This window comes from Suncus etruscus, chromosome 14, assembly GCF_024139225.1.
Source record: "Suncus etruscus isolate mSunEtr1 chromosome 14, mSunEtr1.pri.cur, whole genome shotgun sequence".
In the NCBI taxonomy this organism is placed as follows: domain Eukaryota; kingdom Metazoa; phylum Chordata; class Mammalia; order Eulipotyphla; family Soricidae; genus Suncus; species Suncus etruscus.
Window position 1 is genome coordinate 62,964,894 of NC_064861.1, and position 27,388 is coordinate 62,992,281.

At 43.9% G+C, this 27,388-nt stretch overlaps 1 protein-coding gene across 1 annotated transcript in view; it reads right to left on the minus strand.

Moving 5' to 3' along the window:
* SMPD3 (sphingomyelin phosphodiesterase 3) overlaps positions 1-11,585 on the minus strand; it is a 78,511-nt gene extending 66,926 nt beyond the window's left edge. Inside the window, exon 1 of the mRNA XM_049786381.1 lies at positions 11,425-11,585. The gene's annotated coding sequence lies outside the window, so the exon portion shown is untranslated. The remainder of the gene's footprint in view (positions 1-11,424) is intronic.
* Between the last annotated feature and the right edge of the window lie 15,803 nt (positions 11,586-27,388).

The window sequence follows — 27,388 nt, forward strand, 5'->3', positions numbered from 1 at the left end:
TTTGTCCCATTTTTTTTTCTAATTTTTTAATTTTTTTTAATTTTTTTTTTTTTTTTTGGTTTTGGGCCACACCTGGCGGTGCTCAGGGGTTACTCCTGGCTGTCTGCTCAGAAATAGCTCCTGGCAGGCACTGGGGACCATATGGGACACCGGGATTCGAACCAACCATCTTTGGTCCTGGATCGGCTGCTTGCAAGGCAAACGCCACTGTGCTATCTCTCTGGGCCCCCCATTTTTTTTTCTGAGGGTTCACTCTGGCAGTGCTCAGGGATTAGTCCGTGCTCAAGGGTCATTCCTGGTGGTTCTTAGGGAGACCACATGAGATGCCAGGGATCAAATTCAAATTGGTTACATGCAAGGAAAATGCCCTACCTGCTGTGCCATTGCTCTGGCCCCTGGTCCCTCTTCTTAATTTCCACATGAACTTGGAAGAGTTTATAGTTCCAGAGATTTGTCTAGAGCTACACAATATGGATAATGGCAACCCTGTAATTTAAGGTACTGAGCACAATGTCTGATGCCCTGTAGACATTAAAAGGATTAATTAATACCTGAAGAATGTTCTTATGTATTGCCATATAATAACTATAACAGTCCAGGAAAAAGCAGACTATATTGCCCCAGATGAGGAAAAATGAAGCTCAGATAGCTTAAAGCATATGCCTAACTATACAGCTAATGATGAAGCTGAGCTTCAGGCTCAAGTCTAGTTCCCCAGGGGCAAAGCCTGCCCTTCCTATTAGCCTGCCTGGGCCCCTTTTTCTCTGTGCCTTGGTACCCAAGAGTCCAGAATAACTCTGTACCAGGGTGGGTGGCTTTCCCAGCCGGGCACTGGACTCCTTCAGAGCAGGGCAGATTCAAATGCTCCATTCCTGTTGTTTCCCATTCAGCATATGAATGAATGAATGAATGAATGAATGGGGGGGTGCAGAGGTGACCATCAACACATCCTCTCCCACAACAGTCCTGGTACTTTGTTCTTTGGAAGTTTCTGGATTGTGATTGCTGTTAAACTCTTCCTCTCCATGCTGGGACTCAAGACCATGTTGCGCCCACCTAAACACTTTGTGTACTCCTTTACTTCTGGGACTTGTCTGAGTATGTTTTGAGTCCTACACATCTATTAATATCTTCACTGGGCTTAATATGTGTGTCTTGGTTCTGAAAACAAACTTGTGAGCAGTCAGGGTGTAGTACTGTGCTCCCTCAGAACCATGCTTCATAGAGGCCAGTGGTAGGGGCCTTCTTCTGGGGTAGTGGCTTCCAGATTTATGCTCCCCACCTTTTATATAATTTTGGTTTTTGAGCCACATTCATTAGTGCTCAGCACTTACTCCTGACTTTGCATTCAGGGCCACTCTGGCAGTGCTCAGGGATCCTGCAGTGCCAGGAATTGAACCTGGGGCCTCTGCATGCCAGATGTGTGCTTCATCCCTTTGAGTTAGTTACCTTTCCAGTCTCAAAAGACTCATTTTGTTGGCGTTCTGGGGATTAAGAGCCTCATAGATGCAAGGCAATTTACCACTGGGCAACACCCTGGTTCTGCTTTATTTTTAAAGTAAAGCTGGATCTAAAGTGCTCTAAACACTGTCAAAACATCAGGACTTCAGGATAAATATGATGGAAAATAATGACCATTTTGCCGGTTGCCTCATTCCAGGGATAAAACCGCATGTGTTATTGGAACTAAAAATAACATGAAAGATTGACATGCCCAAAGTTACTGAGACCCTACAATTTGGTGTAGATATAATCAGATGAAACTGAACTTTCAACCTCCTCAGGGACAGGGCAAGGATGAGGGATTTAACAGTGGAATTTTAAAAAACAAAACAAACAATAAAAACACTGGAAATCTTAAAAATAACTTGCACTAAAGAACACCCAAGGAATTGGATAAAAAAGTACTGGGTCTTGGGGCTGGAGAGAAATCACAGCTGCAGGGCATTTGCCTTACATGCAGCTGACCTGGGATGGGCCAGGGTAAGATTCCCAGCATCCCATATGGTCCCCTGAGCTTGCCAGGAGGATTTCTGAGTGCAGAGCCAAGAGTAACCCTTGAGCGCTGTCGGGTGTGTCCCAAAAAGCCAAAAACAAACAAACAAACAAAAACAACAGGGGCTTAAGCACTTGCCTTTCATGTAGCTGACACCAGTTAGAGATCTGGCACCAAATACAGTCTCCTTATCCCTGAACTGGGAGTAAGTCCTGACCACAGTCCTGAACATCTTAAGCTCCATCCATTCAATCTAAATTACCATGTTTGAGTGCCTACTATGTGCTAGATACTCATTTGCATGGTTTAATTCCATCCTCACCATATCTACTAGCACCATTTTGCCAAGAAAACTGTGTAATGAAGGCCAGTGGGTAATAGAGAAACATAGACTTCAAAAGCATCTGACTTCTCTGGAAGATCATTTACTTAGAGCACTTTCTTTCTCTGTTTTTGTCTCTTTGTCGTTCCCCCCCCCCCCAATTTTGAAATCTAAGCACTTACAGTTCCAGGGTCATCTGTTACAAGTACCTTCTAATCATTGTCTTCCTCAACTCATTACCAGAGGTCAAGACCTGTGTGTAATACAGTTAGCTAATCTGTTTATGCACTGTATGCTTATATAAATAGATTGAAATCTTTCTTCTGTACCAGAAAATTGGGACCACATCAAGGAAACTCATGAACTTATATTTAGCAAGCATTTTCAATTGTGTTTTAACTAGTAAATCTTTTGCTTGGTTTATCTGAAAATTGTTTGTCATCCTTTCGTCTACTCCTGTCTTGTGAGTCTATAAGCCCCTTCTGGTAATAAAAACAGCTCATATTAATTAACACTCACGATGTGCCAGTCAGTGTACTAAGTGATTTAACATGAGTGAGGAGGTATGATCTATTATCTTCATTTTACTGATGGGGAAACAAATGCGAAGAGAACAGCTTGCTCAGAATTATACAGCCCAAATGGTAGAGCCAAGATTCATCTCAGGCAGATTGACTATAGAGTCTGCTTTGCTAAATGCCTCAGTTTACAAAGAAAATTTCCCTCTAAGTGTAAGTACCTAGAACAATGCTGTCCAGAAGAAATATGATGATAATTTAAAAAGCAATTCATTGGGGTTAGAGCAATAGTACAATGGGTAGGGCACTCGCCTTGCATGCAGCGGACCTGGTTTTTATTTCCAGAATCTTACATGCTCCCTTGTACACTACTACCAGGAGTCATTCCTGAGTGTAGAGTCAGGAGTAGACCTTGAGTAGCTTCCAGTGTGGCCACACAACAAAAAAAATGCAAACCACATATGTGTTTTCTGTCAGCATAAACAGAAACAACTACCTTTAATAATAATGCATATTCTTTAACCAAGTATATCCATATTATAATTTTATTTATTTATTTATTTGGTTTTTGGGTCACACCCAGCAGTGCTCATGGGTTACTCCTGGCTCTGTGCTCAGAAATCGCTCCTGGCAGGCTCAGGGGACCATATGGGATGCTGAGATTTGAACCACTGACCTTCTGCATGCAAGGCAAACGCTTTACCTTCATGCTATCTCTCTGGCCCCCGTATTATAATTTTGTAGTGAAATTCAGTTTTGTTTTTTTGGGGGGCCACACCCAAAACAAACATTTTGGTGTTCAGGGCTTAATCCTAGCCCAGCATCACTCCTGGCTGGGCTTGGGTAACCATATGTGTTGTTGGATATAGAACCCAAGTTGGCTGTGTGCAAGGTAAGTGCCCATCCACTGTACTGTCTCTCCAGTTCTCAATATAAATGTTACTACTAAGCTACTGCATATTTTTTCAAAGCCTAGTGTATTATAATTGTATAATCCCTTTGAACTGGCCAGATGTGGCTACTATTATGGATAAAGTGGGTATCAGTGAACATTCTCCTTTCCATGCTATATCTTTTTTGTTTCTATTTCAACTTTATTTTATTTTTTTTTTTTGCTTTTTGGGCCACACCCGGTGATGCTCAGGAGTTACTCCTGGATATGTGCTCAGAAATCACTCCTGGCTTGGGGGACCATATGGGATGCTGGGGGATAGAACTACGGTTTATCCTAGGTTAGCGCGTGCAAGGCAAACACCTTACTGCTTGCGCCACTGCTCCGGCCCCTCTATTTCAACTTTAAATTTAGGGTTCATTTTAGGATTGGATCACAGGCTATGTTAATGGAAATACACTCTTTATATAATTTAAAAAATAGAACAGAAATTTCAGAGAGTGAAGAGTACATGCTTTAAGAGTTATAAAACCTGGATTCTAATCACTGTCTTGGCTAGTAACTCAGACTATGGCCTGTAGCAATTGTCAGTTTCCCTCAGCTTCTTTCCTCATGCTAAGAGATGGTGATTTATGATCACTAAGGTTTTTTTCCATTTCTAAAAGCACTCTGCTTACAGTATCCACCCTTCTCAGGATCTCTATATCTGTTTTCTCTTTTGATTCAATATTCTATATGACAAGGCTTTTTCCCATGTTGCTTTGTATTTTCTGTGCCCAAATCTCTGCCAGGCACCTTGCAGAAACAAGAAGTATTTGTTGCATGATGAAAATCCAATTGTTTAAAAAAAAAAGAAAAGAAAAAAAAAAAGAAAATCCAATTGTTTGAGGGACCTGTGGGCCTCCCAATTTTGGCAAAATAACTATAGCAGCCTTAGCAATTCATTACACTTTTATTTCCTCTCTCATATTGGCCTGAAGTCTTAACAATTTTAAGCTTTCTGAAGGATTAAAGCCAGGATTAGAGCCATATCCTATTTTGTTAGCAAAAGAGATGGTTCTCAGCTGTAGGCATGGCTGCCTAGAGACCCCCACAAATGGCCTCCCTCTTATTACATGCTGTTCTGATGCTGAGGAGAGTTAATTAATGACTCTAAATAAGAAAACAATCAAATCTGTCTGCAGTCATATGAGTCAGAGCAGACCCAGATGGGGAGCCGGGTCTTTGGCCTCCGAGTGCCCTCAGAAAAAAAAGCAATAGGAGCCTTTGCTCCTTGCGTCAGAGCCCTGCAAAGTCCAAGCCTAGAAAGGGAAGAAATTATTCAAAATGGATTGAGACCCAGCTCTATGTAACGCCTTTTTAAAAAAGACTGGACCCCTGTCTAGGTACTGAGTAACTGAAGTCCAGAGAGGGCAGAAAAAAGCCTAAGTATCTTTATCTGAACTCTTCAGAGACAAAAACCTATAGCTGCTGATCAGGGGATTCTCTGGATCAAGTCTATTATGTGTGTGAGTGGTAAGATTGGGCCACTTGGCACTACTCCCTGGGAGAATCAGAAGAAAATATGGCCAGAAACCTTCAAGCCGAAACCCGCCCACTTTCAGGAGTCCTGCAGCCACAGTGAGAGAACATAGCTGAAGAGATGAGGGCAGAAAGCACTGCATCTGTGAGATTAACTGAAGCTCACAGCAATGGAAAACATGTTTTTGAGTTAGAGGCTTTTCATTTTTTTTCTGAAAATGTGAGTGGGACTGGGTAGAAGGAGCCTCTTGATATCTAAGAGTCCTCAAGATTGGAACAGGATGCTAGCAAATAAAGATAAGCCTTGTTTCTTTACTCTCTATATGTACTTTGTCAAATAATAACAGACCATTCTTACAGATTATTAAAACACATTTTGTAGTCATCCAGGTCTGACTTCCTGTGAAATTGTTCCATTACTTACTTAATGGAATAGTTTGCTTTTACTTTTCCCGTGCTGAGATCAAACCCTGATCCTCAAACATGTTAGGCATGTGCTCCTGCTAGCCACATTCCTGCCCCACTGCTCTGCTGCTTAAAGAAAATTCAGGGACCAGAGCAAAAATACAGTGCATAGGGCATTGCATGCAGCTGACCCAGGTTCAAAACCTGGTCCCCCATAAGTTTCCCTAAGCCCACCAGGGTAGAACCCAAGAGCCAGGAGTAAGCCCTGAGCACTACTGGGTGTGACTTTCCCTAAAAATTAAATTCAGGATCATTGGTCATGAGCATGAATAAGCTTCTTCTACCCCTTCTTTGGTAATCAAGTTCAGGCAACAAACCTTTTGTTGGCACAGCATGTAAAGTATGTGATATTGTCCTTGCTGAATTTGGAAGAACTATGTGCTTTTGTGTATCTTAGTCAGCCTCCAATTCCAGTCTTTAATTTGGATTGAATCTGAGCACTTAGTACTTCAGTGTGGCCTCTACGTTAGCCATAGGAAAACTCACTGAGAAGGAGGATGCTGTGGAGTTTAAAATAGCAAGGTTGGGGGCCCGGAAAGATAGCACAGCGGCGTTTGCCTTGCAAGCAGCTGATCCAGGACCAAAGGTGATTGGTTCGAATCCCGGTGTCCCATATGGTCCCCCATGTCTGCCAGGAGCTATTTCTGAGCAGATAGCCAGGAGTAACCCCTGAGCACCACTGGGTGTGGCCCAAAAACCAAAAAAAAGAAAAAAAGCAAGGTTGGAGCCTAAACTTGGCCTCTTCTGATCTGGGTGAACGTACACAAATCCCTTTTCTCTGAGCATTTTATTTCCTCCTCTTGAAAGTGGGAATAACACCACCACTTCTCTAATAAGACTGGGAGAATTAAATACATTAGTACATGTGAAGATCCTGACTTAGAACTGTTTCCTCTTATTATTAGCATGTGATTCTTTAAATAGGGATTGTGAGGGGTTCGTTTGAAGTGATGCAGTAAAAGCTGCCACAGCACTGCTGCCGCCTACTTTGCCCTGTGATGAGCTTTGGGGAAATCCTCACAGATCCATACTGCAAAGATGGCACGAGCCTAGGCAGGACAGGGCCGAGGCTCCAGAACCCTGGACAGCTCCACTTCTTCGCGTCTTGAGGGAGCAGGAGGAACTTGGGAATTTGCCCAGAGAGCTAAGTGTGGGGACATACTGATCACAAGGGATGCAGTCTCACTTCCGGGCTGCAAGCCACTTCATGAACACTCAGATTCTCCAGTGTAACCAGCCATTCTTGAAAATTCTATGGAACCTCTCTTCAGAAATATGAACACCACCCATAGGATGCATACAATTTTCAGACCTGTTCCCCTTTAAAATGAAAGCATTTGGGGGGAGCAGAGCAATAGCATAGGGGGGAGGGCATTTGCTTTGCAAACAGCCAACCCGGGTTCGATCACCATCACCTCAAAAGGTCCCCTGAGCAATTCCAGGAATAATTTTTGAGCCGAGTGTGGCCCAAAAGCAAAAACAAATGAAAAACCACCCTAAAATAAATAAAATGAAGATCCTTTTTGAGCCTCTGAACAGAAACACCTCCCAAATCTTCCTGTATCTGCTGATACTTAATATTTTTTTTGGTTTCATTACAAGAATTAAACATGCTTGATTAACTCCAAGTAAAAGTAAAAATGTATGAGCATGAAGAAGAGGTTTTATAAGACAAAGAGATCTAGGCATGAATTAAAAGAAACATCAAGTACGTTATTGCCTGTAGGTGATGTTAAGAACTATGCTCTAACCAGGACAAGCAGGTGGTTCCGTTATGAGATAATTTAGCTTTTCATTCTCTCGATACGGAACACAACACATGTATGCAGCCACTTTCTTATGAACAGGCAAGGAAGAGATGAGTTCTATTTTTACTTTATGCTACTGAGTCACATAATTCAATGCAATCACATGGATGCCAAAGTAAGAACAATACTAGGTACTTACACCCCTCCTTTCCCTTGAGGATCTCTGATGATTTTGTGGCTGCACAAGACCCCTTAAGAGTAACTCTAGAAGAGACATGTCCCTTTCAGCCTTGAGATGGTCAGATCCACATCCCTTACTCCCATCATTAGGTCTGGAAGAGCCAACCTTCTTCATCTGTTTGCATTAACAATGGCTTTCTGGGCCCAGAGAAAGTACAAGTAAGGTGCTTGCCTTGCACACAGTCAACTCCAGTTCAATCCTCAGCACCCCATATGGTCCCCAAAGCACCACCAGGTGTGATCCCTGAGCACAGAGCCAAGAGTAAGCCCTGAGCACTGCCAGGTGTGCCTCCCAAAACACAACAAAAATTATTGGCTAATTTAATAATAAGGACGAGACCAGGATAAATGTGAAATAGGAAAAAAATGTAGGAAAGAGCCAAAGAGATGATTCATTTGGCCACTGGGCTGGAACACAAGCATGATCCCTGTCTACCACATGGTCCCTGAGCACTAGCTAGAGGTGGCCCTTAAACACCTCAGGGTGTGTTTTCCCCTGATAGTAAAGGGAAAGGAAGAACACCCAAACTTCCTTGAGTTTGATAAATATTTCCCCCTCATTGTCCTCATAACTGACTTTAACACCCATCCCTAACTGGGCAAAAGTCTGAACAGAGACCTTTTGGGCACCCTGTAATTATTTCTTTCTGGGTGAGGAAAGTGGCAGTTCCACTGTTTGAACTAAGCTTGAACAGTAGATAACAAGGACTGCAGTGGTAGATGGGGATTCCCCAAGTATAAGTTTGTTTGTTTTTTGGGCCACACCAGACTGTGCTTAGGGCTTACTTTTGGCTCAGTGCTCAGGAGTCACTCTTGACAGGACTTGGGAGACCACATTTAATGCTGGGGATTGAACCTGGGTTGGCCTCATGCAAGACAGGCAAGCACCTTAGCTACTGGACTGTCATTCTGGTGACCCCCCCAAAACAAATGTTTTAAAGTGATTTTTACTTAAAAGTACCTGAACATTTACACCATGAGGGCATGGAATTAACATGTTACTAGACTACATCTTGGTTTAACTTCTACCCAGCAGAGGTCACTGTGGACACTGGTAGTGGATCCTTGCAGCTGGACTGGATGGGGACTCCTGTGACTAGTCACTGTTCTTCTTGTTCCACTGACTCATACCCTATGGGCTGGGGGTCTTGGTGGGGAGTACAGTCAAAGTGAGCTCACTTGCTTGAACTGGCCTTTCTGGGAGGGTTATACCCCAGTCCCCTCACCACCAGAACAGTGCTTCCAAACTTTTTTCTTGACTGGATCCTCTTCTATGTTTCCTTCTCAGGTCCTCTCTGGACCGCCCCCCCCCAAGTCAGGTGTCATGGGCCCTGTTTATGCAATATCACTTGTAACCCCTTAGAACATAACTGGAAGCTCTCAGGGGTCTGGTTGAGAATAGCTGCACTAGAGGTATCTACCATAGCTGTACCTTTGTATCACCCTTGTGTCCTCTCTCCGAGTATACCTGGCATAAATGAGAGGCCACTTATCACCAGCCAGAAGTCTCAGCCCAATGGCTCTCCTAGAATAGAGGCCAAAGTGCTCGAAGGTGTCTTGACACTACTATACCCCTATAATAAAGGACTCTGTTGGTGCATTACCTGAGACCCAGTTAACACCCAGAGTTGGTAGGGCTCCCCCTACCAAGATTTTTGTCCCCCAGGGCAGCCCTTTACAACAGGGTAAAGTTTCTCAGGGATAGGAAGAGCAGAACACTGTGAGGATGTAGGAAAAGGTGGGAGACCCTCAGAAGAGATGAAGAGGGTTGTACGAACTTGTGAGGGGCCCCACTGTTTGGGCCACACCAGATGAGGAGAGCCCCTTGGAACACCACTAGTCACTGCTGTGGCTGAATAGTGGGTGGGATGTCTACCCTGTGTTCACTCTGGAAATCTGGGGGTGCTCCCCACTCAGCTACATACACAAGCTTACTAAGACACACACCCACACACATGAACTGGTGCACGTGGAGGCACCTTCAACTGTGCACATATTTGCATACCCATTTGCAAACACTCCTGTGACACACCAATGCGATTAAATGGGGGATTATTTAATATGGCTGATATGTGTGTGTGTGTGTGTGTGTGTGTGTGTGTCTGTCTCTCTGGGACCTGATCAACTCTGTGTGTGTGTGTGTGTGTGTATGTGTATAGATGTGTGTCCCCTTGGACCTGCCTGACTCTTGCCAGCTGTGTTCTGTGGACCCTCCCCAGATGTGAGGCTGTCCGCATTCTCATGGTCACAGTCTTTGAACGCGCCCAGTCAGAGACCCAGTTTCCCATTCCCGCACACAGAGCATCGCATCAGGGTTGGGCTGGCGGGTAGACGGGGTGCGGGGCATGGTGCCTACCCGGGCGCAGCCGCCTCCTCCCTCGGGATTTTCCACCCCGGCTCGCGCGGGCCCGCGAGGAGCGAGGAGCGAGCGCGCTTTGTCTCCCGCCGGTCTCCTGGCACGTTCCCACCGAAGACCCCCCCCACTCCCCACGCTCCCACGGCCGCGCCCCCAGCCCAGCCCAGCCCAGCCCGTGGTGCAGGCACGCCCGTGCGGCCACCACCGCTTTGTCCTCCCGCAGATGCCGCCGCGATGGATGGGGCGGGAAAGCCCCGTGCCCGGGCGGCCACCGCGTACCTTGGGCGCAGAACTCGGCCGGATCTGGGGCGCGCCTGGCTCCGAGCGGGGGGACATGGGGGGTACGAGGGGGGGTTAGAGGGGGTGTCTGCCTTGGAGCTCCGAGCTGGCGGCAACCGACCCTCCACCTCCTGCCCCGCAAGTACCCATCGGGTGTGGGTTCGATTCCTGGGCCCGGATCCCCGGGGCGGGGTGGGGTGGGGCGGGGCAGAAGGATCGTTTCGACTTAGAGCCCCGTGCCTGGATCCAGATAAAGAAAGCCGGGGTGCAGAGAAGAGGAGTAGAACCCCCATTCCCTTTTACTTTCCCCCTGCTGCACACCCCACCCTCAGAAACTCCGACCTCTTGGGCGAGTGTTCCCAACCGCGGAGGACCCCAACATCCATCCATCCATCAGCGTTCGTGGGTCTCAGAGCAGAATAGGGTGGGGGGTCTCCCTCCTGCGCTCCTCGCACCCCATCAATCTGCCCTCCCTCTTGCCCCCTCCATCCATATATCCCAGGCGGGTCCACTGCAGGGTATAGGGAATGAAGCCCCCCCCCAGGCCCCCATATACTTTGCCACCGCCCACAAAACCGTAAGCCTTGAGAGACGGGTGGGCTCAGGGGACCCCCCAAAAAGCCCTTCCCCAGACACCACTCCTCTGGCTGTGGGAGCAGAGGAGGAGACCCCCCACGATCTCGTTCATCACACCCAGAACCGCTTTGTAATCTCAAGCAAACCAGAGGTGCCCGGGAGAGAGAGAGAAAGAGAAAAGGGTCCCTGTGCCCGAAATCTTGCACCCCAGAACACTCCCTTCCCCAATGCCCAGCAATCCGGGCAGCCTCGGCTTCAGGCACAGGCGGAGGGAGGCTGCCAGCTCTCAGCAGCGCTCGGGAGAAAGGATGCTCCAGCCCTCGCCCGTCACCCTCGACAGCTCCCTCCTCCAGAAGCCAGAAACTAAGCCAAGCTGCAAGGACCCCGGGACAGATGGGCTTGCGGGAGATTGAGGAGAGGGTCCCCTCAACTCCCGGGCCCCCCACCCCACCGCACCTCCCCAAATCCTTGCCTCCCCAAATCAAACAAAAGCAAATCTTGTAGCACCGACCTCAGAGAGGCGGGAGGGCTGGTCAGCGTCTTGCAAGCGTCTCGGAGCCAGCGTCTTACAACCCAGCTCCTCCGGGCGGGCTTCTTTCTCTCTCCCGGCCCCGGCTTCCTTCCCGGAGGCAACTGCCCTCCCGGGCTGTGCTGGTGGCGGCGGCGGCGGCTGTGGCTCTCGCGTCCCAGACTCAGCACCTGGAGCAGAGAACAGCTCCGCGCCTCATTCCGCCGGCCCCGCCTCCTCTGCGCCGCCGTAGCCAATGGAAATACAGGACAGCCTATTAGGGGCGTGTCCTCCCGACATCATCCTCTGGCCCCGCCCACTGGTTCATCGATCTCTCGGTGAAGACCACATCCCCCAGAGGCCCACCGGTGTTCGCGCAATGCTTTCCGGGTCTTGTAGTTCTTTTGGAACGCGTTCTAGAGTGATGTGGGCGGGAGGCTGACCCAAGATGAACTACATTTCCCAGGGTGTAGTCAACCAGCTCGAGTTGGCTCAGGAAAGGGAGGACTTGTTTCCATGGCAAAGGCGGCTGGCTGGCTGGTCGGGCAGGGCTGACGGAGAAATGGGACAGGCCAAGGGACCCTCGAGGAATCGAAGTGCGTGACTTCGGGCAGTCACTTGAGAGACCGTTTTGATCCTTTTCTCTTTTGAGGCCTCACCTTGGAAGGCCTCTGTTTCCTCTTTGGGAAGAGGCACCCCTTTATTCCCCCACCCCTTCTACCCACCCCGCCCACACTCTTAGGTGGCAAAGGTGAGAGGACAGAGTGAACCTTTTCACGTCCTCAACTCTCTCTCTCTCTTTTTTCGTCTCGACCTTGTCATAGGAGAACGCTTTGCTTTTGTTCATAGCCCTTGGGTCATCCCATCATGGGTTTGGGCCGCCTTCACAACACCCCAAGATTCCACAGCATCTCCCCCCATCGTAGCTAGAGGGCGCTTGTCTGCCTGAACCCCATCAAGAAGCCACTGCCCTCGAAATTAAGCCTAGACTCTTCCACACAGCTGGCAAGACTCTTGCGAAGGTTGAACCCCAATTTCTCCTTGCAGCACTCTGAACTTTGGAAGCAGAAAGCCTTAAGCACCCATTTGCTTTCACTCCACCCTGCATACAGTCTCCAAGCCCCCGCCCAAACTGTCTCCCTGGATGCTGGGCTCTGTGTCGTGACCCCACACTGTGATTGAGTGGCCTCCTCACACATAGCCACTTTCCTTTTTAAGACTCCTCCAGGGTTCGACTCCAGGCACCCCATATGGTTCTCCTGAGCCTGGAGTAAGATTTCTGAGAGCAGAGCCAGGAATATAATCACTGAGTGCAGCCGGGTGAGGCCCAAAAATCAATTAAGAAAAAAAAAAAAACCAGACTTGCTCCAGGGCCACATCTATGCTCTTCCTACTCACGGCTCAGTGCCTATCGTGTCTCACACATATATAGTAGGTTCTCCTTGTGTACGAGAAACCGAGCTCAGGCTTACCTGCAGAAGGCCCAGATTGGATATCTCACAGTCTGGAGCAGCCCCTGAGTACCGCCAGATGTGGCCCACAAACTAGAAAAAGAAAACTGCTTTGTCACTGAAATTCACTTACACTGACAAAAACCTCCACTTCCTATGGATGGCCATTTTCCCATTGCTGGAACTATTCCGTAGAGGAACACCACCCCCTCGACGAAAGGTTTTATGCCATTTGTACAGTGAATTGGAATTTCATCTGAATGCTCTGAAGTTCCTTTCCATCCTCTGATGCTAGGGATTAATGCCTATTATTCATGCCTAGTCCTTGGAAATCCTGTTAATTCTCTCCTAAATGTCATCGGTTCTTCATGTTCTTCTATTTCTAGCTGTTGGCCCTTCTTCCTTTCTGTGCCCTGCCTCCCACTCTCTTCCTGGGAAGATCTCCCTTGGTAATGAACAGAAACAGTCTGACACCCCTCCCTTTTCAGCCCTCAACTCAGCACATCAGGGCTCTGGTGGTGTGATGCTGCACCGTGCTAGGTAGTATCTTTTCTGAATCTTTCCCCACTCAGTGCCCTGATGTTGGCCAGATGGCTCAATACCACATGATATATGCTTCATATATCATTCCATCTAGATATTTTGGGTATATTTTCACTGAAATATTCTTGAGAGAATGCCTGATGGGAAAAATTAATTCAGGGCTTGTCCTTACTAATCAGGGGACAATTATCCTGACCCTAATTCAAACAATAACAACAAAAACCAGAACCTGTGAAAAAGCCATCCTGTCATTCTTGGGCTAATAACATCTAGGTAGGAAAGGCTTAGAAGAGAGATGAGTAAAATGGGTTCCCTTGCTTTTAACAGCACTTTTAAGAGGCAGTCAGGCCTTTGATCCTGGCCAAACCATAAGGGAAGGGCACTGGATCTGAGTGAACAGGTGGGATCTCAGCACAAAGGAGACAGAGCGGTAGGATTTGTGCTGACTGAATGCCAAATTCTGTGAATGCAGTCAGAGCAGATGCTTCTGGAAAAGCAGGAGCCTGTGGTGGGCCTCCGTGAGGTGTTAGCAGGGAGTTACCAATGAACTTTACCTGGAGCCACAGCTGGAACTCTTTGGAGGTCAGCTTAGCTCATAGCAGTAATGCTGGTTTTCAGGAAATTATTACAAGGAGGGGAAGTTAGGGACAGAAAATTATTTCTGAGAAAGCAGGGACTACACAAACTTCAGACTAGCCAATTAGAGTCAGGACTCTCCACTCGGATTCTGACTTGCCTCTGATTAGATATATGACCCTAGGCTGAACCTATTTCTTCACTTGTAAATATTGTTTATTAGTGTTAGGAAGCAGTTAGTAAGGTGAAGGGGGTGGAATCCAAACATATTTACTAGCTGTGAGATCTTGCACAAAAAAACTTCTCAAATATGCAGTTTGATTTTTTGGAAATGTAATGGGTAGGGTAAATGCCTTATGTAAAGCTTTTCTTAATTTTTTTTTTTGTTTGTTCTTTGGCCACACCAGTGATGGTCAGGGGTTACTCCTGGCTATGCACTCAGAAATCACTCCTGGCTTGGGGGACTATATGAGACGCCAGGGGATCAAACCGTGGTCCGTCCTAGGCTAGTGCGCAAGGCAGATGCCTTACCACTTGCGCTACCCCTCCAGCCTCTTTTCTTTTTTTTTTTTTTTTTTGGTTTTTGGGCCACACCCGTTTGACGCTCAGGGGTTACTCCTGGCTATGTGCTCAGAAATCGCCCCTGGCATGGGGGGACCATATGGGACGCCGGGGGATCGAACCGCGGTCCTTCCTTGGCTAGCGCTTGCAAGGCAGACACCTTACCTCCAGCGCCACCTACCCGGCCCCCCAGCCTCTTTTCTTAATCAAACAAATGTTATTCTGTTTCCACATACTTTGATTATCAGAAATTGGTTGTAAGTAAATCAATAGGAATTAATGTTTTGATATTTTGAGTTAATTTCCCCCATTCTCTCCCACTAGTTGTATGATTTAGTAAGGTACATATCCTCTGTGTTTTGTAATTCTTAGGAGTGACTTTAGAGCAGAAAAACATTAAAAAATGGGAATCTGGGTATTTAGAAGCTAGAAGTTAAAAGGATTCTAGGAGAACACTTGTTTAACTTCCTTCCTTCCTTCCTTCCTTCCTTCCTTCCTTCCTTCCTTCCTTCCTTCCTTCCTTCCTTCCTTCCTTCCTTCTTCCTTCCTATAGGGGCAAAACATCTCAGTGAAGTTCCACAAGTCTCATGAAGGTTAATTTGGATTAATTCTGATTGGCATGAATAAGTAGAATGCTGACTCTTAGACACCGTGTTGGAATAGTTAACTGAATTGGATCCTAAAAAGCATTCTAGGCTGATGAATATATGTAACCTGAAAATAATGATGTTTTATCTTTAAAAGAAATTGTGTGTTTTAGGGGATGTAGTGATAGGACAGTGGGTAAGATGCTTACCTTGCATGCAACTGACCCAAGTTTGATCCCTGGTACCCCAAATAGTACTCTGAGCTCTGCTAGGAATGATCCCTGAGCATAGAGACAGAAGAAAGCCCTGTGCACCACTGGGTGTTTCCCAAAAACAATTTTTAAAAGTGTGGGGAAAGAGATGAGAGAAAAGAAAAAAAGCAGATGTGTGTTTTAAAAAGATATAAGAGCTTCCTGGAAAATGGACACAAGAAGATAAGGCTGGGGTGTGGGTCAGACACTGCTGCAATGATCCAGCACAGCATCTATGAAGGTGGAAATGAGTAGGTGGATCTAAGATCCAACAAAGAGGTACATACTCAAAGGACTCTATGAATGTGAGCTGAGGTATGGAGGAAAAGGTAAGTCAAGAATGATGACTTGATGACTGCCTTGGATAACTAGATGAATGGGTGATACTTTACTCCAAGGTGTGGAATAACAAAGGAACATATTTAGGCATAAGGAGGAGGAGGAGGAGATGAATAGGAGATGTCCTGGTGAGATGTTTGGTGAATAATTTGGAGCCCATGAAAGAGAATTTTAAGTTATAAGTTATTGACATATTGATCATAATTGATGCTGTTGAAATAGATTAAAGTTTTCCATCGAGAATATCAGAGAGAAAAACCACAATCCAGAGAACACACTAACATTTTAGAACTGGTCAAGGATGATGAGCCTTGAAGGAAAGGAGAGAACATTTGCAATTGTAGGAAATTCAAGGAATGGTGTGACAGAAGTAAAATGGCAGAAGATAGATGACACAATCCATAAAGGTAAAGTAAGCCTAAGTCTGAAAAAGTTATTATCACATTGGACAGCAAAGAGAACATTGGTGACTTGGAGAGTATAGGTTCAGTGGAGTAACATGGGAGAGAAGTCTGAGTACATGAAAAGTAGATGGAGAATTTTTGTTTGTTTGCTTTGGGGGCCATTCCCAGTGATGTTCTAGGCTTACTTTTGACTCAGGGATAAATCTTGGTGGGATAAATCCCTTGGCTCAGGGATAAATCCTGATGGGACTTGGGGACCATATGGGGTTCCAGGGATTGAACCCAGGTTGGCCATGTGCAAAGCAAGCATTCTACCTACTCTACTATTGCTCTGACCCCTAGATGGAGATAATTCTTGGAGTTAGATTGGTTTTGAAGGGAAGGAAGGGAGAAAACCAGAAAGAAAGAACATAGAGTTGAGAGACAATTTTGCTTTAGGTTGGGGATATTAGGACATAAAAAATCTGGGGAAAACTAATAGAGGATAAAGGGAGAAAAAAAAACAAGCAGGGCTTGTCAGAGATAGAGGAACTCTAGTCAGAGAGCTGGATATTGTGGCTGGATGAAATGGGATTAAAAGGCAAATTTGTTGGATGGTCATTGATTGGAAAGTTCAGTAAGATGGCTGCTTCAAAGGAGAAACTCTGATAGCAATATGCCAATTGGGATGGTGAGTCAAAAGTAGCAGACAATGGAAGGAGGAGAGAAGGGTACAGAGCCCTCTGATATGAGTGGCCCCACAATCAAGATGTTAGGAATATCTGGTGGTGGGAATGCCCCTCTTTCATTGTCACTATATACCGTAAATAATTTTGTAAAGATTTGTAATGCACGTTGGTCACAATAAAATTTTATTTAAAAAAAAAGATGTTAGGAACTTAAATACTTTTATCCAGGGCTTTTAAGGGAAGGAGGATAAGAAGTGATATGCTGGGGCCAGAGCAATAAGACTTTTGCCTTGCCGGCGCTAGTTTAGGACGGACGGCGATTTGATCCTCCCACCCCGCGTCCTGGTGGTCCCCCAAACCAGGAGCGATTTCTGAGCGCGTAGCCAGGAGTAACCCCTGAGCGTCACCAGGTGTGGCCCCCAAAAAACTAAAAATGGTGATATGCTTTATGTAAATTTTTCTCAGAACTATTTTCATTATATAATGTACAAATGATCGATTTTACACACACCTAAAAGGCAAAATGTCTTAAGAGTTGTAAGCAACTAAATCAAAGAGAAAGTCCAGATTTCACAGTGGAGTTGTATCAACTGAGATCAAAGATAGTGATTCCTGTAATTGATATTTTGGTATAGTTTTTAGCTGTAAGTATGTGCATATAAACTATAAAATGTGCTTAAGAATTTTGCAAACTTCATTTCTTAGCAACGATTTGTTTTCTTGGTGTAGAATATAAATTAGAGAATGTGTGTTGATTTTTTTTCAAATGTAGAGCTTAGAGTTTAATTCATGCCTTTGAAATGCCATGAATTTGAAATGCAGCCATTTTCCTTTCTGCATCCTTGAAAAGGATTACAAGGATTTTATTAGTTTTTTAGATAGTCTTGCCAGCACTTACTGACTTCCCACAAGGGTCTTCTGTCAGTAATGTTAGATTGTGAGTGATGTTGCAGAAGTGTGATACATAAAATGTTTGAGATTAATCGAGTAAGTAGCCAATTTTAGGATTTCCCAAGATGTATAATTTATAATTATGGAATAGGATCTGCAACATAAAGAATAGGAGTAGTATCGAATATGAGATATACATCTAAATGTTAATTGAGAAAAACGACCCCCTTAATTTCTAACAAAAATGGAGGAACATAATCAGTCATTGCTTTGAACAATCTCTCAAAAAATTCTATTTAAAAATATGTTTGTGGTGTGAATATGTCTGTAATCTTGAAATAGCTCTGCTATTCAAAACAGCTCTTAAAACAGTGGGCAAAAAAAAAAGCTCCTTAAAACAGTGGGTATTCAGAAAATATTTTGTGAATCAATTTATGAGTAATATAATCTCCCCTTTGTTTAAAATTCATCCTTTTGGAGACCGGAGAGATTAGTACCATGAGTAATGCTTTTGCTTTGCATTTGGCCAAGCTGCCTTTGATCCCAAGCACCCTTTATGGCTCCCTGAGCCCATCAAGAGTGATCCCTGAGTATAAAGCCTTGAGCACAATTGGGTGTAGGTCCCCCAGATTTCTTCTTTTGGTGGCTGAGATATACCTCCTGAGGTTAGCCTTCTTTGTACACAGACAACCCAGGTTTGGTCTCCAACACCCTGTATCTCCCTGAGCACCACCAAATGTGATCACTGAATGCACAGCAAGCAGTGGCCCTAAAACAATAATAACATTTTCCTTTTTAACTTTCACAAAATATCTTTCTGTAATTGAAGTAGTATAGTTATAATAGTGTTAATATTTATGTTTTTGGTGTGTAGTTACGGAGCTTCCACCACCAAAGTGCCAAAGACTTTCTTCTACTTTCTTCATGACATTTATAGTTTGCTTCTTCCTTTCTCACTCCCAATAACTCTTCACTCTCTGCTTGGTAACCTCCGGTCTGTAGTTAAAAGTCCAAAGGGCTTGTTATCATTGGCTACAGTCCATCCCCTGCTTTGTCTCTTTATATACCACATATGAGTGAGATCATCTGAAATCTGTCCTTTTACCTCTGATTTACTTAATTTACATTAACCCCTTCTAATTTCACTCATGCTGTAGTAAAGGCAAGATTTTTTTTTTTTAGTAGCTGAGAAGTACTTTTATGTAAAACACAACTTCTTTTTAACATTTATTTATTAAGGCATAGTGATTGACGAAGTTGCTCATAATAGAATTTGAGGTAATGTTCCAATAAAAATCCCTCACCCAGGGGCTGGAGAGATAGCATGGAGGTAAGACATTTACCTTGCATGAAGAAGGACGGTGGTTCGAATCCCAGCATCCCATTTGGTCCCCCGAGCCTGCTGGGGGCGATTTCTGAGCGTAGAGCCAGGAGCAGCCCTTGAGCACTGCCGGGTGTGACCCAAAAACAAAACAAAACAAAACAAATCCCACACCCAATCAATTTACCTCCACCAGTACTCCTCAGTTTTTCTCTCACTGCTTCCCCCCACTCCCACCCAGTCTGCTTCCTTAGCAGGTACATTTTTAAGTTTTGTTACTGTAGTTTGGGTCTCCTGCTTACAATGCTATTGGCTCTGTGATTTAGGTACATAAATATGCTCTACCTTTACACCACCTGGCTTGAGGCCCCTGACCCCTGCCTCCCTTATCTCTCATCTGTCTCTTGCCTATATATCAGTTTCTTTATTCATCTGTTGTTGAATATTTGGTTTGTTTCCTGATCTTAACTATTGAAAGTAGCACTGAAATGAACAGAGGTTTATACATTTTTTCTTCATTGATGTTTTTTATTTCATAGGATAGATGTCAGAGATTGGTATCACAAAGGTCATAAGAAATCCTATTTTTAATTTTTTTAAAAGACTCTGTACTATTTTTCATAGTCTGAATCAGACTATCTTCTCAATAGTAATTTAAGGTTTCTTTTCCCACAATATCCCCATTAACACTAGTTGTCTCATTTCTTTTGAGAGAGGACATCATCACTTATGTGACGTCATGTTTCTTGATCTTTTTAATTTTATTTCCTTAATATTAAGTGGTAATGGGCACCTTTCTGTATGTCTATTGGCCACCCGTATGTTTTCTTTGATGAAGTATCTTTCATCTTCTGTCTGTTTGTTGTTGCTAAACTTTGTGAGTGCTTTATATATCCTGAATATTAGCTTTTTGTTAGATGTATGGTATGAAGATATTTTATCCTGTTTGGTAAGGTGTCTTTTTATTTTATCCAAAATTTATTTCACAAACTAAAAATATTTGAGTTTTGATGTCTTGTTTCTCATTTTCTTTTTTTCTTCCCTCCCTTCCTCCCTTCTTCCTTCCTCCCTCCCTCCCTCCCTTCCTATGAAGTTAAACCATTAAAGACACCTCTGGCATTAATATCATGGAAAGTTCTGCCTATAATTTCTAAACTCATTTTTTGGGGTGTGGATTCAGGTCAAATATATTAATACTTTATTGTTGATTTGGGGGGCCATACCAATGATGCTCAGAGCTTAGTCCTGGCTCTCTGTGCTTTGGAATTACTCCTGGTGGGCTTGGGGAACCATATGGGATAACAGGGATTGCACCCAGGTTGACCAGGTGCAGGGCAAATGCCCTACTCACTGTAGTGTCTCCTCAGCCCCTCAAAAAGTGTTTTGGGTGCTGGAGAGATAGTACAGAAGTAGGGCATTTGCCTTGCACATAGTCAACCCAGGATGAATGGTGGTTCAATTTCCAGTATCTCATATGGTCCCCCGAGCCAGCCAGGAGTGATTTCTGAGCACAGAGCCAGGTGTAACCAGTGAGCACTGCCAGGTGCGATCCCCCCACCCCAAAAAAGGTTTTTTTTTTTCCTTTTGTTTTTGAACCACACCCAGTGGCGCTCAGGTTACTCCTGGCTTTGTACTCAGAAATCACTTCTGGCAGGCTCAGGGGACTAAATGGAATGCTGGGGATCAAACCCGGTTCAATCGCATGCAAGGCAAACACTCTACCCACTGTGTATATATATAGCTCTGGCCCCCAAAATGATATTTTTTTCAATTTTGTAACCTGATATTTTGCTCTATTGGTTTATTGTTTCTAATAGAATTTGGTGAAATTTTTAGGCTCCATACTATGGTATACTATACCATCTGTTTTTTGCCTGATTGCTGTGGCTAGTATTTCCAGTACTATGTTGGATAATAGTGAAAGTTGACAACATTGCTTTGTTCCTGATTTTAGAAGAAAGTTTTCCACCATTTAGAGTGATGTATGTGTGTTGATTATGAACCTTAATATCTTGATTTAAGATTCTCTTATTACTATTTTGTTAAGATTTTATTGGTCACTAATGAGTGTTGAATATTGTCAGAAGCTTTCTCTAGATCTATTGATATCATATGATTAAAATATTTATTGATATGGAATATCATGTTTATTTGCATATTAATCCATCTCTGTGCCTGGAGTATATTAATCATGATGTATGATCCTTTGGACACATTTTTGAATTTGGTTCACTAATATTTTATTGAAGATCTTTGGATCTATATTCATCAGGCATATTGGTCTGTAATTTTCTTTATTTTTTTTTTAGTAGTATCTCTGTCTGCTATTAGTTTTAAGATAATATTGGCTTCATAGAAGTTCTTAAGAAGGGTTATTTGCTTTGTTGTTTGTGGATTTTTTTTTTGAGAATTTGAGTAATGTAAGTAATAAATCTTTGAAGGTTTGGTAGAATTCACTAGTGAATACATTTGGACATGAGCTTTTGTTTAGGGAGAGATTTTAAATTAGTGCTTCAATGTCCTTGCAATGATCTGTTCAGATTTTCTACTTCCTTGTAATTCAGTCTTGGGAGAGCATATGATTCTAAAAATGTGTCCATTTTGTCTAGGTTCTCCAACTTAATGGCCTTTACTTGTTTGTAGTAAGCACTTAGAATTGTTTGTGCCTCTTGAGTGTTTCTTATAACTTCTTCCCTTTCATCTCAGCTTTGATTTATCCAAATAATTTTTCCCACATGAATATAACTAAGGGTTTATTATTCTTGTTTCTTCTTTGTTAAAAAACAGGTCCTGGTTTTGACCTTTCGTATTGTTTTATTAACTTATATGTCACTTATTTCTACTATGATTTTAATTATTTCATCCTTCTACTTACTTTGGCTTTTATTTGTTCTGTTGCTAGTTTCTCAAGATGTAAGTTTGGATTATTAATTTAGCCATTTTCTTGTTTTCTGATATAAATCTGTATTGCTTTAAACTTATCTCTTAGCTAGCAGTAAGCCCTGATCACCAATGGTGTTGCCCAATTACCTCCCCCCTCCTCCAATAACATGTGGGCCAGGAAGAAAGTTCAAAGGAAGGGGGCATATGCTTTACATTTAGGAAGCCCAGATTCAATGCTCAGCACCTTGTGGTCCCCCATGTACTTTGGGGAAAAGCCCCCAAGCACAGCTGGGTATAAACCCAAAACAAATCAAACAAAATATGTAAAATAGCATTTTCTCTTCTTGCTTATACAAATCCATTTGTTTTCCTGTTCATTTAGTTATCATTCAATAAATGTTTAATTTGGTTTTGAGGGACTATACTGGTGGTGCCCAGGGCTTATTTCTGGTTCTCAGGGATCACTCCTACTAGTGTTTTGGGGACCTTATGTGATGCCAGGGAATAAGCCCATGTTAGCTACCTGCAAGGCAAATGTACTATCTCTCTGGCTTCTTCATTTAACAAGCATGTAATGAAGAGTTTCTATATGCCATACTGTGCTGGAACTACAGTGGTAAAATAGGGTGCATGACTTGAAGACTCTGTAATGATGGCCTAATATTTTATTCACAATCATCCTATATTTATATAATCTTTTTAAATTAATAAGATGTAATAAATATCTTCAAGTTTATAAATTATTTATAGTTTTTTTTTGTTTCTGGGCCACACCCAGTGATGCTCAGGGGTTACTCCTGGCTATGCACTCAGAAATTGTTCCTGGTTTAAGGGACCATATGGGACACCAGGGAATCGAACCACGGTTCATCCTAGGTTAGCGTGCGCAAGGCAAATGCCCTATTGCTTGCGCCACTGCTCTGACCCCAAATTATATATTTATTTATTTTGGCTTTTGGTGTCCTTACTCCACCTCTACCACCACTAGAGTGCCAAAGACCATCCACCACTGTCTGTGTAAATTTTGGTCTGTTCTTTTTTTTTTTTTTCCGGCCACACCCGTTTGATGCTCAGGGGTTACTCCTGGCTAAGCACTCAGAGATTGCCCCTGGCTTGGGGAGACCACATGGGACACCGGGGTATCGAACCGCGGTCCTTCCTTGGCTAGCGCTTGCAAGGCAGACACCTTACCTCTAGCGCCACCTCACCGGCTCCTTTTGGTCTGTCTTTTCCTCCCCTAGCCCCTTACCACACCATCCTTGTTAACTTCAGTTGTTAGAGTCCAAGGATTTGTTTTTATTGGAGAACATTCATTCCCTTGCTTTATTTCTTTCTATACCACATATAAGTGAAAACATATGTTCCTCTCTCTCACTTATATTATTTAATATGACATCCTCTAGTTCCATTCAAGTTATAATAAAAAATAAGATTTCATCTTTTCCTATAGCTGAGTTTTATACATTGTATTTATATGCCACAATGTATTTATCCAGTCATTTATCACTGGATAAACAAATTATTCTTTCAAGTAACTTCCCAAGCAAACAGTAATTAGGTTGAAAGATTAGCATGGTTCTGGTTTTCAATACCACCTGCCACATTGATTTTTAAAAGGGTGGTACCTATATTACCCAATCATAGCATGGATGCTCCTGCTTCATCATTACTTTCTGGCATTATATATTGCTTTCAGTTTAGTTTTATTAAAAACAATTGGTCAGGGGCCGGAGAGATAGCATGGAGGTAAGGCATTTGCCTTTCATGCAGAAGGATGGTGGTTCCAATCCCGGCATCCCATATGGTCCCCTGTGCCTGCCAGGGGTGATTTCTGAGCATAGAGCCAGGAGTAACCCCTGAGCACTGCCGGGTGTGACCCAAAAACCAAACCAAACCAAACCAAACCAAACAAAAAAACCCAACTGGTCAAATTTATCTCCTATAGACACAATCTAAATTGTTATTTGGGACTCCCTTTTTACATATGCATGTTAACAGTTTAAGAACCTTAGTACAACTGAAAGTTCTGAGAGAACCCCCCTTTTTTGGGGGGGTCACACCCGGCAGTGCTCAGGAGTTACTCCTGGCTCTATGCTCAAAAATCGCTCCCAGTAGGCTCGGGGGGACCATGTGGGATGCCGGGATTCGAACCACCATCCCTCTGCATGCAAGGCAAACACCCTACTTCCATGCTATCTCTCTGCCCCCCCCCTTTCTTTTCTTTTTTTTTCTTTTTTTTTTTTCTTTTGGTTTTTGGGCCACACCCGGCGATGCTCAGGGGTTAATCCTGGCTGTCTGCTCAGAAATAACTCCTGGCAGGCATGGGGGACCATATGGGACACTGGGATTCAAACCAACCACCTTAGGTCCTGGATCGGCTGCTTGCAAGGCAAACGCCGCTGTGCTATCTCTCCAGGCCCCCCCTTTTATTTTCTTAAAGGCCACACTCTGGGGTTTCTCCTGGCTCTATACTCAGAAATAACTTCTGGCAGGCTCGGGGGACCATATGAGATGCTGGGGATCAAACCTGAGTTGGCCACGTGCAAGGCAAATACCCTACCCGCTGTGCTATCACTCTGGCCCCCAAATCCCCTTTGAAAGGATTATTTAGGAGGCAATGATAAATTGCTATTCATTACTTTATTTTATTTATTTATTTTTTGCTGTTCATCATTTTTTTGGAGGGGTCACACCTGGCTCTATGCTCAGAAACCGCTCCTGGCAGGCACAGGGAACCATATGGGATGCCGGGATTTGAACCACTGACCTTCTGCATGTAAGGCAAATGCCTTACCTCCATGCTATCTCTCCGGCCCCGCTGTTCATCATTTTTAAAGCATAAAACCCTTTTCTCTTATTTTTTTCATATAAACTGTGTTTCATAAGAGTATGTTTTGTCATTGGTTAGTATGTCCCCAGGAAGATCTTAGAGCACCATTACTTTGCTTTGTAGATCTTGCCCAATGTTTTCTACATAGTAGACACATGTTGAAGTTGAGAGGGACTATATTCATCATCTAGGTCAACTACAATTTCAAGTAGAAACTTTCCATCCTCTGCTTGCAACCTCTTTTAATGGAAGTCTCACCATTTCACAAGGAAACCTTTAATTTTTTCTCCATGTTCTATGGGTGTTGATCTGGTCTCTATGATTCTGTGTGACTACAGATCTGTTCTCTGAAGGAAAAGGGCCCCTGTACTAGGCATTACAGACTCTTCTGTCCTTGGCTGCCCAGATCTACAAATATGTGGCCAGACTAGCTCGGTCAACCACTGCTAAATCTGGAAGGCCAGAAGGTCAAAGCACAATTTTCTACTCACAATTCTCTTTTATGACCATAGCAGCAGCCTCTTTAATGATGTTCATATATAAAGCTTACGGTAATCTGAGATTCTCAGACTTGCTTGATGTGACTTCAAACCAAACTGAGTTTTCTTTTCCTACTTTTCTGCAATGGATCTTTGTCAGCTTGAAAGCTAGACTTGCTTTTCTCTGTTTGATTTATGTGTCGGTAGAGAAACTTCCCTGGTTGTACTTCAGTTTGTCTAAAACAGAGATAATAGCCATTTGGACAACTTTATGCATTTGTGTAATGACTGAATGAGATGCAGGGCTGGACTTTTATCACACCTTTTGGTTGCCTGGCAGCTGATCCTTTTTCCTGTGCTGGAGGAATTCCAAGCCTCCTGAGGCTCAGCCTTCTTCAGTCAGACAAGCTCCCCCAGTCCCTGTTTCCAAATTCCCCACAGCTGTACCTCACTGACTTTGAACTGGAAGCCAGTGACAGTAAAGAAGGGCCCACTTTTTGATTTGAGGGGTTCTTGCTCAGTTTCCAGGTAAAGACCAGCCGCTGATTATACTAAAGCAGTTGGCTTAGTTGCTGTGGCCGGAACACTTGCAGGACACTGGAAGAAATTGGCTATTTGCACTTTCCTTCCTTGGTACTATTGTTAACAGCCAGGACTAGAAGGGGTATTGAGCCATAAAGCAGGTTACCTGGGACTGTGCAACTGTTGTGGAGAGTCCTCACAGCGTGGGAGAGAAAACCATGTCTGGATATGGCCTTGGCTCCTGGAACTGCTCTTGGGCTCATGTGTGTCTCTTTGGCCTTCCCTCTGAGTTCTTCTACCCTGGTGTCTGTCACATGGTGGGATCAAGCTTGCACTGCTGCTCTGGTCATTTATAGCCCAGAGAATCTCTGTGAGGTGAGACAGCCCCTCTGGAACTGCTGCTCTAGAACCTCATCACACAGGTTCAGCTGGTGTGACTATTTGAGCGTATTCCTTCTTTAGGGCATTGTCTGACCCAAGTATACACAGAACATTGGTGTCAGTCTCTTTACTGTCTTTTCCAGCTACCATGATGTGTCCAAATTCACCAAGAGACTGTTGAGATCATAGCATGGTTTGGAGGTATCCTAATAGGGAATTGTTTGTGCTATTTCTGCCATAAGCTCTTTTTTTTTGGGGGGGGGGGCATACCTGGTGACATTCAGGGATTACTCCTAGCTATACACACAGAAATTGCTTCTAGCTTGGGGGACATTATGGGATGCCGGGGGATTGAACTGTGGTCCGTCCTAGGTCAATCACATGCAAGGCAAACGCCCTACCGCTATGCTACCACTTTGGTCCCCATAAGCTCTTTGTGTGTGTGTGTGTGTGTGTGTGTGTGTGTGTGTGTGTGTGTATTGGGATCAGAACTGTAAGGTTTTTATTACATAATTTATAGTCTTGGGATCATACCTGGAAGTACTCAAGGCATATCCACCTCAGTTCTCAGGGATTACTCCTGGTGATGCTCAGGGGACCATATGAGGAACTAGGGCTAGCTACATGCAAGGCTAATGTTTTACCCTTATATTATTTCTCCAGTCCATTTATAGGATTTTAATCTTTTGGCAGGGGCAAGAGTGAAGGCACAGAGGTAAGCTGTTTGCCTTGCATGCAGCTGACCCAGAATGGACCTGGGTTTGATTCCTGGCATCCCATATGGTCCCTGAGCCTGCCAAGGGCGATTTCTGAGCACAGAGCCACGAGTAACCCCTGAGTGCTGCTATATGTGGCCCAAAAACAAAACAAAAGTATTTTGACAAATGTAACTATACAAAATCCATTAAAAATGTAGAACAGGGACCGGAGTGATAGCACAAAGGTAGGGCGTTTGCCTGGCATGCAGCTGACTCAGGATGGACCTGGTTCAATTCTTGGTATCTCATATGGTCATCTGAGCCTACCAGTAGCAATTTCTGAGTGCAGAGCCAGGAGTAACCCATGAGCACCACCGGATATGGCCCAAAAACCAAACAAAAAAAAAGTAGAACAGATGATCTTTAAATACTTGATTTTTCTAATCTTTCAGTGTCTATGTTACTGTGTCTGGCAAAGATTTCTCTTACTATGAACTTGACACTTTATAATTTTCATTTTACAGACTATAGTGAAGCTCAGATAGATTAGAGGACTAACCCAAGGACCCATAACCAGTAAGT